Raw genomic sequence first — 12,195 nt, 5'->3', positions numbered from 1 at the left:
CTTCATATTTAAAAGCATCTTGATTTCAAAGACGACACAGCGTTATTTGCCTTGGATAAATTCTGGCTTCGTTAATATACCAGTACAGAAGTCATTTGTTGAGTTAATGACGGTTTCAATGCATGTAATTTTTGTATAAGTCCGATTTACTTATTACACTTTAATTACACGTGAACAATGCCGCAATTCAAATGGTAGTCAGTCACACTCCGTAAGCTATTGCTTACGAAATATCATTACGAAATTCTAGCAGAAGTTGATTTATTTGCATGCTTAACGTGCTCTCCTGCAACCTTGTGCATCCGATGGCCCTCGACGAAAATAGCTTGTTGATTGGAAACTGTTTTACAATGGCAAAGGAAGATGTTCCGATGGTGAAGGAAATATCAGGTGATAGATTGGTGGTCGCACCGTTGAAGTGGAAAGGATTTCCGAGCAAGCAATTGGTTTACTTGCAAGTCATTTGATCCTTGTAAGGAGACATTTCTTTTATTCTCTCTCTCTCTGAAATATGATTTGAATGAAATGTCGTAAAGTTGCTTTATATTTCGCATTAGTGGAGATTTTCTTCAATTCGGAGGAAAGCTTTCTGACAAAGGACTTCATATTAGAAAATTGGCTAAAAATGATGCAAGCACTTAGAATATTTCATTTCTGAGAAAATCAACTCCATTCTGAAAAGCAGCTTGGTTCTTATTCGGAAAGGAAGGCGAAAGAAGTACTTCTCACTCTAGCCAAGAGGGTAAGTACCGCACATTTAAAAATAGCCACTCCGTAAATGGTCTTCTCAGATAGGGCACTCATACGGTAATCAAATTAATAGCCCGCCTTAAGATTTGTTAAAAAATGAATTACTTATTTCTTAAATAGGAAGCAAGTGAGAATTAATAAATCAACTGATAAGCAGAGAAACGAATTGCCTGTGAGAGTTTATAGGACAAAAAACTAAGAAGTAATTAGAAAAGCGACATGAAACAGGTGGACAAATTCACGAAACCCTTCCGAGTTGATCCTCACTTTGCCAGCAAAATGAACGAGAATCAAAACTACTGGTTTTTGATTCTCCCATGGCTTGGCTTCACTCTGAAAATCTGCGTGGCAGATTCCGTTTTCACACTTTCAGTAATACAATCTTAAGCACATGCCGTGGCGGGAAAGAAATGTCGGATGCTAAAGGCGGATCAATATCCTGAACAAGAGCATTTAAATGCTCTTTGCGGAAAGAGGGTAACTTGCGTTTTCTTTTATAAATTTAGTTTTGTAATTTGTATACTTTATCAGCAGAAGGAAAACAATAATTTTCTCTAACTTATTTCACTGCTACTTAAAGAGTTGTTATGCAAGCTAAGCAATTAAAATTCATCCAAGCAGTTCATTTTGATTATTCAACCCCCAAAAGGTCTTAAGCATTTGACACATTATTACAGAGGCTAACGACAAATAGCTAATCTCGGGACTTATCTTCAGACACAAACATAACACCCTCTCGGGATTCTTGGTTAGTGCTGTAACTGAGGGAGGGGGATTTAGACTAAACCCCCTTCCCCCAGCAAAGTGAACGCGAATCAAACCTACTTTGTTGAGTACTCAACAAATCAGCCACATGCAAGTAATGATTCGGTGGTCTATGTAGAAGGGGCAAGGGTTGTGAGAAATACCGGATGTTTAATGTACCAAACTCACGTATACCCAGTGACATTTTATTGCATCATATGCTCTACAGAAGATGTAGCGTGATTGGTCGCTCCATAATACAGGTATCCAAGCTTACAAGTCCCACTGTACCCGCTCTTTGCATCACTGAAGAGGACTCTGCAAGCTGGTTCAAGTAATGTGGGGTTTGCATATTGTGATCCTACCATGAAAACGCATGTTGTGAGCCTCGGTTTTGAACGATTTTGCAGATTCGTATTTCAGTCGATGCTCGGAACTCCACCTTTAGTGTGTCGGCCGAAGAATGGCTGTTTTTGCATATTATCCTTCGGAGTACCCTGCGGCCACGTTTGGAGGAGTGTAGTAGTCGTTCACTAGAGGAAGCACTTCCAGTTGACCCCCAGCGCTTCCATTTTATGGTATCTCTGATTGTTGACCTGGAATGACCCAATTTGTTAACAGTTTGTCGAACAGATAGACACGCAACTGGTATCTTATCACAACACTTCTTTCAAACTCCGTAAGTTTCAACCATATCAGGTGGACACAGTTGCACCTGCTAAGGAACATCATGTTCGTCCATTATATACAGGCCACAAACACATGCAACGATTCGCCTTGTCTGTGGTAGTGTCCGTTGACTAAGCAGTGTATGTTACTTATCGCGAATGCATGATGTATTTATGCATTTATTCATTTATTAGTAAAAGGAAGTAGTTCCTTATGAAAAGTACAATGATTGATGAACATTGCTCTACTTCTGCAGAAATGTTTGTCTTCATTAAGTTAAACTGATTTGTAAGGATTATTTTCTGATCTCTCAAATTCCGATGGGAGGCATTATTTACATTATCACTCTCCTACATAGGAGGTGTGACTGTAAAGAAATTTTGTTTTCAATAAAAAAATTCAGAAATGGCGTTTTGTTAATCTCATAAGGAGACGAATAAGGACAACTTGATAACGATGCGAAAAAAACCCGAATTAATGTACTAATTAGCGGATCCATGAGGGAACTTATAATTTTTAACTCCCTATGCAGGTCTCTTTTCTTTCCGTAAGTAATTCACGAAGAACCTTTCCAAACTTTTATTCTTTCTTCTCTTTCAGTCGCTCAGAGCATTCGTAGATTCCGCTCCCATATTTAGAGTTGATTCCACGGTCAGAAGATCCACCTTAAAATATTAAAAGGGGAGGGTGTGCGATGTACATAATTTATTTTTCTACAGATAATTCGTAAAACTTGCTTCGGCCGTTCCTTCCACACTTAGATTTTATTATTTATTTATTATTACCAGAGGGGTTTAGAAGATCAATTTTTATCCCCATTCCAAAAAAGACGGGAGTTTTAGACTGTAACAATTTTAAAACGATAAGTCTTATAACTCACACAGCAAAAATTCTGGTGCAAATAATTTTAGAGAGAATTAGGAATAAAATAGAAAAAGAAATGAATGAGGAACAGTTTGGATTCAGAACCAACAGACGAACTAGAGAGGCTACAACTTGTCTAAGAATTATTGGGGAGAAAACAATAAACCATGGTGGAAAGTTGTTTTTGGGATTTCTAGATTTTGAAAAGGCATTTGATGCAGTGAAACATGAAATGCTTTTTGACATTCCAGAAAACACTGATATTGACTCTTATGACTAGGAAATTTTAAAGAAATTATATTGCTCACAAATAGCGTCAGTATGTGTAAATGGAGAGGAAACAGGAGAATTCCCGGTGGAGAGAGGAGTCAGGCAAGGATGCAAGTTATCACCATTATTGTTTAACTTTTATAGTGAACAAATGTTTAGAGAGGCACTTGAGGATGTAGAAGAAGGAATAAAAATAAACTGAAGAATCATTAATAACTTAAGATATGCGGATGATGTAGTAGTGATGGCAGAAAGTGAAAATGGGTTACAACAAATTATTCAAAGAATTGAAAACTCTTGTAAAGAGTATGGACTAAGATTTAACACAAAAAAGACCAAGATAATGATAATGGGTAGAACAATAGGAGATAATGTAAAAATAAGATGTAGAGGAAAGATTTTAGACGAAGTGGAAAGATTTCAATATTTAGGTAACTGGATTTCGGAGAAAGGAACTTCAGAGTTGGACATTAGAAATAGAATAGGTAAAGCTAAATCGGCATTTATGGAAATGAAGAGAATTTTAATAAACAAGAACACTAAAATAGGCATTAGAATTGGAATAGTTAAAGCAATAGTTTGGAGTATTGCAAGTTATGGAAGTGAGTCATGGACACTAAGAAAGAGAGATATGGAAAGAATTAATGCATTAGAAATGTGGTGTTATAGAAATATGGAAAAGATTAGCTATACAGAAAGAATATCAAATCAAGAAGTTTTAAGCCGAGTTGGGATGGAAAGAACACTACTCAAGAATATTATATAAAGAAAGACTAGATTTGCAGGACATCTTCTGAGAGGTTCTTCGGGACACCTGACAAGAACTATATTACAAGGGAAAGTTGAGGGGAAGAGAAGACGTGGAAGACCAACTATAGAGTGGTTTAATGACATCGTCGAATGGACTGGTTTAAGAATGATAGAAGCGACAGACAGAGAGAAATGAAGAAGAGCTGCTCATCTGCTGCAACCCTTTTGCTAGAGGATGCTACCGGACGACGACGATTTATTATTATTTTTAATTTATTAAAATTCACCACAATATAGCTATATTGAGCCGTAGAAAGTTCTTGCTGTGAATATTAGTCTTTATTCTCCCACTTCTCAAACTACATCTGTGTTTTGGTTTTCAAATAGAAGCACATTTGCACCATAATATTACAGGTTGTAAAAACGACGACGATTTATTATTATTTTTAATTTATTAAAATTCACCACAATATAGCTATATTGAGCCGTAGAACGTTCTTGCTGTGAATATTAGTCATTAATCTCCCACTTCTCAAACTACATCTGTGTTTTGGTTTTCAAATAGAAGCACATTTGCACCATAATATTACAGGTTGTAAAAACGATCTTCTACTGAGTGCTGTGTCCATTCTGTATGCAATTCATTCTTCGTAAATGTACTGGCGAGAGGGAGAAATTTGCTATTATTTTAGCCGAATATCAGTTAAAAACGTTTTATTATTCAACGTCTTTGGAGACTCCATGCGATTTCTCCCACAGCTGCGTCAAATCTCTGCAGGAAGAGGAGGCGTTAGGGTCTCAGATGTCCTTTCCGGACGGTACAGAGGACAGTCAGAAACATTTGTGCTCGCGATGGAATTCGAGTTTCTTCGTTACAGAGCGGATACATTAAACAGCTGGACAACCAGGACGGAAGGTGTTTTGTAGCGCATATGTAGGGTTGTAAAACACACACACTCTTAAATATGCACTGAACAAATACTGAAAAAACTTGAAAAAGCAAAAAAGGTAGAAACTGTGTGCAAAACAAAAATTAAAAACTGATTTAAAAAAAATCCTTAGGTTTATCCCTTTTAACCCTTCTTGAGTGACAGCTACAAAAAGTAATTTGTAGTGACCAATCTGAATACTTTACTATCCATGATGTGTTTCAAATCATCACTTCTTTCCTTGAATTCTTTTTTTTTTTATCAAGATGTGGGAATTAGATTACAGTGGAGGACCAAACATTGATTATTTTTCGCTCAAGCCGCTGAGGGCACCAATAAGTAGTAGCGACGCAGATTTTGAGAGTGAAGCCAAGCCATGGGAGAATCAAAAACCAGTAGTTTTGATTCTCGTTCATTTTGCTGGCAAAGTGAGGATCAACTCGGAAGGGTTTCATGAACTTGTCCAACTGTTTCATGCTGCTTTTCTAATTACTTCTTAGTTTTTTCCCTATAAACTTTCACAGGCAATTCGTTTCTCTGCTTATTTATAAAGTTGATTTATCAATTCTCACTTGCTTCCTATTTAAGAAATAAGTAATTCATTTTTTTAACAAATCTTAAGGCGGGTTATTAATTTGAGTACCGTATGAGTGCCCTATCTGAGACCATTTACGGAATGGCTATTTTTCCATGTGCGGTACTTACTCTCTTGGCTAGAGTGAGAAGTACTTCTTTCGCCTTCCTTTCTGAATAAGAACCAAGCTGGTTCTTATTCAGAAAGCGTGTCTTATTCGGAAAACCTTATTCTAAATGTGTATTTATTACACATTGCAGTATCCTTATTTGTTTTTAGTTAAGATTTTAATTACTTGATTCTGAGTCGAGACTAAAGGTTTCAGCGTAGTGCGATAGATTCCCCTCCCCAACTTAATATACCAGATTGCAGTGTGATTTGAATCAAAGCAGAATATAATATTTTTAGCATATTTGAATTTAAGAATCTGTTTAGGCAGTAAAGTCTGTTTAACATAATCCTTACTTTATTTACGACATCGGGATGTGCGGTTTCCAGCTGAAATTACTAACAATTTTTAATCCCAAGTAAGTTATTACACTGACTTTTTCTATTTTCTGGCAGTTGTAATTTGAATGTGTCCTGCAATTCCAATCATGCAAAATGAATTGTGCAATGAAGTTCATGTTGCCAGTTGTATTTCGCAAGTTAAAATTGACATATTTAGTTCTTGAGACATTCAGATTGAGTTTGTTTGTTTGACTGGAACCCATTTGTTACTTTCAAAAGATCAGCATTCACGATGGTTTTCATTTGTTCGGCTGTGTCCGTAGAGAAATTTAGCATTGCATCATCTGCAAAAGTATTTATAGTGAAAGTATATAGATAGTGAAATGTCCTCGAAGTAAAACGAATGGGGGGATGTTTTCGGGGAATTAATGTGTTTGTCGGATACGATTGTCGACTGTCTTCAAATCAAGAGATTTTTAAAAAATCATTGAGTGTACAAATGAAAATTTAAATTAACATTCTCGTGCGTATTGATTTTGTTATTATTATTTATGATTTCTTTATTCCATTTTGCATATTCAATATTTTTACAGAAATTAAAAAAGTTTGAAATTAAAAAAGTAACCAAGATTTGCCATCGAAAAAGCAATTGACGCGAGTTGTCCGGTCACTCTGAACCAAATAGGAGTAGGGTAAATGGTGGGGGAAGTCACTGCAGAAACTTGAAGACACCGCCAGCTGTTCTCCCAGGGAAATTCCAAACATTTCGTACTCATGACGTCACTGGTCGGACATGCAGAACCAAATAGGAGTAGGGTAAATGTTGGGGGTGTGGTCAGACACTTCAAACCAAATAGGGGTAGGGTAAATGGGGGGATGTGAGGTCAGTATCATGAGTGTGTGTTGTTGTAAGGGACATAGTTTGTTAGGTGTAAATATGTGATGTCACGTTTTTCTTGTCAATAGGTTGTAGTTAGACATTTTCTATAATAATTAACTACTGGAATCTCAGTTTTTACTGCCTCTATGTCATGTTTAAGATCTTAAAAACTTCATAACTTTTCTAATTAAATGTTACCTTTGTTAGAAATTGCAATTAAAAATTGTAATTTCTTATTGATTCATAAAGTAGACAGTATAGGGTTATATGCATGGAATAGCATATCGGGTAAATGGCATCCACGTCTTTGCTGGCATATACGCACTCTTTTGTTGGAATTTTCTATGACCGTTTCGCATAAATGTGGCTGAATTTCGTCGATACAGCGCTCAATTTCCTCCTTCAAGGCGTGGGTGGTCGTTGGGTTGTTGGCATAAACCTTAGACTTCAAACCACCCCCCCACCCCCCCAAAAAAGTCCAACGGCGTTAAGTCACATGATCTGGGCGGCCAATTCTGATTACCAAAACGGGAAATTACACGACTAGGAAATGACTCATGCAGTAATTGAATTGTTTCTCTGGTTGTATGGCATGTGGCACACAATTTGTTGAAACCACATGTCGTCCACATCCATATCTTGCAATTCCGGCACAAAAAACTGGATTATCATGTCGCGATAGCGAGCACCATTAACAGCTGCATTTTCGAAGAAGAATGGACCGATTATACCTCCTGCCCAAAATCCTCACCAAACAGTGACACGTTGTGGATGCATTTGTTTCTCAACAATCACTCGTGGATTTTCTGAACCCCAAATGCAACAATTTTGTCGATTAACGAAGCCATCAAGATGAAAATGAGCCCATCGCTGAAGATGATTTTGTTCCAAAAATAAGCATCCACTTGTTGTTGTTCCATAATCCATTCAACGAACTCTCTTCGCTGTGTGTGGTCATTTTTAATAACCCTGAACTGTCAGCTGTCACGCTGTCTTTTTTTCTCGTTGACAACACTTTACCGCACAAATGGCGCGAAATTTAAATCTTGCGTGAATTTTGAGACACACTGTATCAGTTATTTCAAGCAAAAAATGTATTCTATTCAAATGCAAATAAGTGACCTTCGGCGTATTAATTTTATTGGACAAGGAAACAAGAGCACTGAGGTGCGATTTTGCGAAGTAGTATAGAGTGAACTATGAGAGATGATGCTGAAATACGCACAGAATACAATAGAATAAAATCTATTCTAAAAGAAAAATAATAAATGCACGGAGGAAAATGTCTGCCAAACTACATGGGGATCGCAGATACGCATGACAGTAAAGAAATAAAAAGGAGAGGTTGTAAGAGAACTAAAAACACATACAGGGAAGCTAAAAGAACCGCTAATGTATGAGGATCAGTCTTGTTTATTTACGATGAAAGTAAAGATACTTAGCTAGAGCAAGAATGATTTTTAAAAACTGAGAGTTTCTTTAAATGCCTTACAATGATAATGTAAATATAAACAAGTGATATATTATTTAGCTTGGAACAATTAGTTTCGCAAGCCGACTTTTTCAGGAAGTATTGATGGTACAAAAAAATTAAAACAGAGCGCTTCAGATGCGTTCAGGCAGTGAACGAATATAATGGATTGGAAAATAAAACTAAATCATGAAATGCGACAAGACAGGAGAACTAGTTGGTAGTGACAGGTTCTGTAACTTGATGTGTACGTGTGTGTGTGTGTGTGTGCGTACTACAATGCAGCTATATGGCAGTCAGATATTTGATAAATGAAGACCATGACTGGCGAATCTTCGACAACATCATGCCTTTGGCGTTGTCGAAAGTGTCTTCTCTGAAGAGATTTGCGATTTGGCTTGCAACATATAGACTCTTCAGAATTTTAATGGTTCTATACCTTTCGTTCTTTCAATGAATAGTGAACTGTTTTTAATGAACGATTCAATTTCACCGACGGGTTGTGCTGCGACCAGTTGAGATATTTTGATCGATTGGAGGTGGATGAATCTCTCGCATCTACGAGATCCTCCGGTTTATGACTCATAGGCGCTCCGTGAATTCTTGGAACTAAAGTATATTTTGAAGTAATGCATTTCTTCTGTCGAGTTGATAAGCTTCTTTATCAAATCATTGGTCTGATTGAATGGGGGGCAAGGGATCTGAATCTAGAGTGGCTTAGATTTGCACTTTAGGACGAATCCGCTAATCATCCCATGAATATCATTTCTCTTTTCAGTCATCGTATAGCGTTCGACAACTTTAAACCGTTACGAAATTGTCAAACACTTGTACATCTCACCCGTTCTGGTTTTCGTTTTCTTCATTTTAAGTCATCGGCTACGAAATGATTGAAATTTTGTTTACTAAATTTCAAAAGAGATGTTAAGTTAACCGAAAGGACAGTTATAACACAATACTGTGTGTGAGAGAGAGAGAGAGAGAGAGAGAGAATTTAAACCTTAACGTTCGTATTCAGAAAATTTATAGAATCGCCAATTACGATTAAAGATGGTGTGGTCTTTTCATCATTACGACTCTTGAATGAGTACATTTTTCGTTCCTGGAATTACACTGCAGATTATTGTTTTAGGATTCGAAATAAGAAAGATTTCCTCCTAAGCTTGAAGAGTTTTAGGGGGTTTAAATTTGAAGTTGGACATCACAGTAAAACAAGTTGCTGTTCTTCGGGTATTGGAATTTTAGGATACAGAAAGATCACAAAAGTAGCATTTTATTCTGGACAGCTTTTAGAGAATGGAATAAAAATAAACTTGCTAAGTGATAATACAGAAAGGTCCGTGACACTATGTACCAATTCCAAATCTTTTCTTAGTTTAGTTCCCAGTCCAACAGGCCGCCCCTTCGCCAAGATTCTAAAAGCCTTGATCATCTGATGAGCTCCACTGCATTTCTCACTCTTGCTCGAATTTGAACTCACGTCTTGCGAACTAAATTTCACATGTCGTTGTACTTCTTTCGCATACAACTACCGCGCGTTTTATTCTTCTTACAGAGCTTTAGTTCAATTAGAACATTGCCGATCTCGTTAGCTGGCCACATTCTCATGCACACCAATTGAATGGATAACGCCTTCTTAACAACAGCATATGTATGAGAATACAATTCTATTTTATGTTTGTCTTTAAACGGCAGATGAATATTGTGACTCAACATGAATCCACGAACCACTACTACTACCACTTATTATTATTATTAGTAGTAGTGGTTCGTGTGTGTGTGTGTGTGTGTGTGTGTGTTCGAAAACGTTGGAAAGAAAAGAAGTGGAAATGGTACCTAGTGTCAAGGACCTTTCCGTATTATCACTTGCAAGTTTACTTCTATTCCATTCTCTAAAAGCTGTCCAGAATAAAATGCCAATTTTGTGAATTTTTTTTCTGTTTCATAAAATGCCAATACGCCAAGAAGAGCAACATGTATTATAGCAAGTGAGATGTACAAACTACAGATTTCAAAACACTCCCCCCCCCCCCCAAAAAAAAAAAAAAACACTTCAAGCTTAGTAGGAAATATTTCTTATTTGGAATCCTAACACAGTAATCATTCGTGACTCGTATCGATGAAAGGATCACACCATTTTAATCGTGATTGATGATTCTTCAACGAAAACACCTGAAGGTGAAATTTTCTGAATGAGAACACTAATTTTAAATTCTCTTTCTCTTTCTCACACAAGCACAGTATCGTGTGATAGCTGTCCTTTCGGTGAACGTAACATTTTTTTAAATTTAGTAAAAAAATTTCAACCATAATGTAGCCGGTAATTTAAAATGAAAAAAAAAAAAAAGGGGAAACCAGAAACGGTGCTGTGGAAAAGTATTTAGCGATTTCTTAATGGTATCGATTATGCGATGACTGAAAAGAGACCTTCATGGAATGATCCGCCTTTCGGTGAGGGACTGCAATCAGACATTAAGTCCTAAAGTACAAATCTAAGCCACTCTAGATTCAGATCCCTCGGCGCGCTCAGTCCGAACAATGATTTCATGAAGCAAGTATGTCAGCTGGACAGAAGGAATGTCTTATTTCAAAACACACTTTGGTTCCAAGAGTTCACGGAGCTCCTAAGAATCATAAACCGGAGGCCCTCGTAAAAGCGAGCGATTCACCCATCTCCAATCTGGCAAAATATCACAACTGGTGGCAGCACCACCCGTAGGTGAAGCGGAATGGTCAGATCGCTCAATCTTCTGACGAACCTAGATGTCACCATGCGAATCTTCGCATGGTGACATCTAGGCTCGTCAGAAGATTCGCCAGTCATGGTCTTCATTCGTCAAAACTCTGACATCCGTAGAGCTGGGTTGTAGCATACACACGCATATCAAGTTACGGAACGTGTCACTACCAACAGTTCTCCTGTCTTTAAACCTTTAGTGGTTTAGTTTTGTTTTTTTAATCCATTTCATTCTTTCACAGCTGAAGGGCTCTGTTTTAATTTTTTTGTATCATCAATACTTCCTGACGAAGGTTGTTTGCGAAACTAATAGTGCCAAGCTAAATAATGTATCACTTGTTTATATTTACATTATCATTGTAATGAATTTAAAGAAATTCTCAGTTTTTAAAAATCATTCTTGCTCTAGCTAAGTATCTTTACTTTCATCGTAAATAAACAAGACTGATCCTCATACATTAGTGGGTTTTAGCTTCCCTGTATGTGTTTCGGTTTTCTTATAACCTCACCTTTATATTTCTTTACTGCCATGCGTGTCTGCGATCCCCATGTAGTTTCGCAGACATTTTCCCCCGTGCATTTAGTATTTTTCTTTCAGAATAGATTTTATTCTATTGTATTCTGTACGTATTTCAGCATCATCTCTCATAGTTCACGCTATACTACTTCGTAGCAAAAACTCACCTCCGCACGTTTCTCATGTCCTCTCCGTTCCTGTTTCCTGGTCTAACAAAAATTAATACGCGAAGGTCTCTTATTTGTATTTGAATAGAATATGTTTTCTTCTCGAAATAACTGATATAACTTTATGGCACTTCTGCATTCCCCTAGGATTGATCATAGAATATTTTGTTTTCATCATATCAGCTCTTAGGAAATAACAACTCTTATGTTGCATAAGAAGTTTATATTATACACTTTCCGAAGAAAAGATCTTTTTTATCGAAAGATTGGAATGTTTTACCAGGGATTTGAGAAAACAATGTAACACAAGCACATAAGTGAAAGGAATAAAGTGATAGTCCGTTAAGAGTTTTCCCATTTTCTACTTTCGCTTTTCCTTCTTTTTCGTATTTTATCACAGGAGTACAAATAATATTACTGCTT

Source organism: Typopeltis vanoorti, chromosome 7, assembly GCF_054136105.1.
Source record: "Typopeltis vanoorti isolate ZY-2024b chromosome 7, IOZ_Tvanoo_1.0, whole genome shotgun sequence".
NCBI lineage: Eukaryota > Metazoa > Arthropoda > Arachnida > Uropygi > Thelyphonidae > Typopeltis > Typopeltis vanoorti.
The sequence above is the reverse complement of the archived record's forward strand: the minus strand, read 5'-3'. Positions refer to the sequence as shown.